Source organism: Grammomys surdaster, unplaced genomic scaffold (assembly GCF_004785775.1).
Source record: "Grammomys surdaster isolate TR1022 unplaced genomic scaffold, NIH_TR_1.0 125605, whole genome shotgun sequence".
Taxonomy (NCBI): domain Eukaryota; kingdom Metazoa; phylum Chordata; class Mammalia; order Rodentia; family Muridae; genus Grammomys; species Grammomys surdaster.
This window is the reverse complement of record NW_021620448.1, coordinates 1-3,181: the sequence shown is the minus strand read 5'-3', so window position 1 is coordinate 3,181 and position 3,181 is coordinate 1. Positions and strand designations below refer to the sequence as shown.

Below are 3,181 nucleotides of genomic sequence, written 5' to 3'. Positions count from 1 at the left end.
AGCACATGACTGGCCCCAGCAAAAGCTGCCATCATAGCATCTGGGAGTGAGGAGGAGGAGAGAGCACTTGGAAGGAAACGCCTGCTTCTTAGTCTTTGAAACTCTGACCCCATTTACCACCCTCAATCCATATTCTGTCACTTGTCTCATCCGCTACCAAAAGCCCAAAGAGCCCTCCTATGAGCCAGCACGCAGTACTCACAGTCCAGCGGCTCTGAATTCGTCAGGTGTTTTTTGAACTGTTCATTCAGATCTTTGCTTACACCAATGTCCTGAAACATTCGCTGAAGTTTGGAAGTGTATTCAAAACCACAAGCTTGCTGAAATAAACCCAGACAACTGTCTCATTAATTTGGCATAGAAACATGAATGTATGCAATACATATAAAGGATTTTTAGAGAAATCACACAACAATATATCTTTGTCTTTAGTTCTATGAAACTACTACTACTAAGATTTAGTCATATCTTATGGCATAAATATATTCAGATTAAAATGGTATATTATAAAAAGACCATTACAAGTTGGATATTTGGGTCTTCAATACACAGTAAACACTGTAGCATTTAAAGCTGCAATTTAAAGGTGTTCTAGCACTGCAATAGATCATGACTAGGAAAGAGTACAGAAACAGGTGGACTGATGCACATCTGAGTGATGCCTGTCCTCTGTAGGCAGAGGCTAGCCTGGGCTGTCAATGACCCTCAAACCACATCCTTCCATAGCCCAAATAATCTGGCTGTCCCTTATCCTACCATTGAACTGTCTTTTCTAGAATGTGCCTGCTGAAGTTTAAACCTGGAAGTGGAAGTGTTTGAAGATGGGTCCTTATAAGTTCATGAGTGTAAGGTAGCTCTTTAAGAGGATGTTCCCTGTGAGTAACGGGCCAAATAAAGTGGTTGACTGAGAGCCAGGAGAGCCTGCTTCAGAAATAAGACTAGATTTTAGACTTCTGAGCCCCCAGAATGGAGAGTTCATTTCTGGGCCTAAGCTTCCTGGCCCATGGTATTTTGTTTTGGCAGTTTAGGCTAAGAAAACCACTAAGCATTGACACAGAGCCAACAAGGCAGGGCTACATGGAACAGAAGGACCCAAAACAGGGTGGCAGAGGAAGGAAAGCATCGGAGGCCTGGCTGGGAAGCAGGGCTCACAATGCACGAACCATGTCAATAAAGCCTGAGGAAGTTGGGACTCTCCAGGAAAAGAGTAAGTACCTTTAACTTGGAGATCATGCTTGCTTCAGCATCGTCACTCGCACTGTTCTGATGTACCAGTCTCTTGGCAAGCATCTTTGCATAGAACTTCTGAAATACATCTTTGTCCTCGATGTACTTGAAGACCACCATCTGCAACACCAGGGAAAGAACACCTTAGTGAAGCGTACTCACAAGCTGTTGTCTCTAGCTACCACTAGGAGCCAAGGATTCCTGAGTTCCCTGGCACAAACTCACCCTGAAATGTTCAAAATAAACATTGCCACCCATTCCTTAAATCTCAGTTGATTAGACTAGACTTAGTAGCAAGAAGTAAAGTACTAAGGCTGGAGAAATGGCTCGGCGGATTAGGGTGCTTGCTGTTCTTGTAGAGGACCTGAGTTCCATTCCTAGCACATGGTGGCTCACAACTATCTGTCACTCCACTTCAAGGAGATAGAACACCCTTCTGACTTCCTCAGGCACAAGCACACGTCTAGTGTCTAGTACATATACATACATATATACAAGCAAAACACTCATATGCATATAATAAAATAATCAAAGAAGCAAAGTACCAACATTAAAAGTAAAATTTAGGAGTAAAACCATAAATTCAAAATCAAAATACTTATGACTTTGCACATTTCAGGCCCAATATAAAAGCAGCCTTACAAAGCGTAATGGGTGTGGCCATGAAACACCTTACCACTTGATTGAGGGTGTCTTCTAGTTCTGCCTCTTCTGGGTTCTTGGAACTGAAATTTAAAAGGGCAAGGTGTTTACAAACAAGTAAGCAGATGTGCACACATACCACTCTGCCAAACTAGCAGGGCCATATGTGGCTTTAAGTATTAAATAATGAGTTCTCAGATCAGCCTGTGAGCTAGGGGAGGTCACTTTCCTTTCCTAAGGCAATCAATCTGGCAGTCTCACATTGTACCCCATCATAGAAGAGATTACAAAATGGTCACTAGAGTATCTAAGATGAAAACTGACAGAAGTCAATTATAATATTATAAAGTCTTCCTTTAAGACAACCCTTTTAAATATCAGTAAATGAGCTTCATTCTTGCAATTGCTCCCTACAATCTGAGATGGCACGTGACCTTACCCAATGCTTCCCCACTATGTACAAAGCAGATAACACAATTTTCCCGATAGTGAGCTGTTTCAGTTTTGCTGCTGAGCTACAACCACAGTCTGAGGATGCTGCATTGGGTATATTTCGTACAATTATTTTCCAGTTCACTGATGATGACTTGTTAACTTAAAAAACAGGTTTTTACGTGTATGTGTGTGTACCTTCTTGTCTGTACAAGCACCATAGACACACAGGAACCTATGGAGGCCAAGAGAAGGCACCTGATTCCCTGGAAATGGAATTGCAAATGTTTGTGAGCTGCCCAATATGGAAACTAAGAAGTAAACCTGGTCCTCTGTAGGAACGGCAAGTGTCCTGAACAGCCGATCCGTCTCTCTGGCCCTGATAGTTAAACTGTCATTGTTCACACTGGCATCTGTGGGTATTCTCTTAGCCTTAGAGAGCTTTTTAAAATATACTGACACCAGAACCAGTAAAATTTGGGGGCCTGTGTCCCCTTCATAGCATTTGTTGATGTGGTTTGTGGGACACTGAGGCAAACCTTGAACGTTTCAGGAATAAAACTGTGATGGGGAGAGAAGCTAAGGGAACATAACAAAGAGGAGGAAGCCATGCCTGATCATATCAGTTCTAGTTCTGAATACAGCTAAGAAGATTAGGAAGTGTCAGGCAGGCTACACGGTGACTGGAAAATGAAGTGGAAATGACAGCACCAACAAATGACCAAATAAAAACACACGGCTGAATTAGGTGGTGTGTGCTATTCTATAGACCCAGTATGTGGAAGGCTGTGGGTAGGAGGACTGCTGGGAGTTTTGAGGCTAGCCTGAGCTACACAACAGCTCTGTCAAAAGCCAAGTTTGTAGACCAACACATAATCCA

General features: G+C 42.6%; 1 long non-coding RNA gene across 1 annotated transcript; it reads right to left on the bottom strand.

The window, feature by feature from the left end:
- Positions 1-6: 6 nt before the first annotated feature.
- Positions 7-3,175, bottom strand: LOC114638538. Its single transcript, XR_003713897.1, has 3 exons — positions 1,904-3,175; positions 1,216-1,347; positions 7-320 (listed from the first exon to the last, which is right to left on the bottom strand). It is a non-coding gene; the product is annotated as an uncharacterized LOC114638538 (long non-coding RNA).
- Between the last annotated feature and the right edge of the window lie 6 nt (positions 3,176-3,181).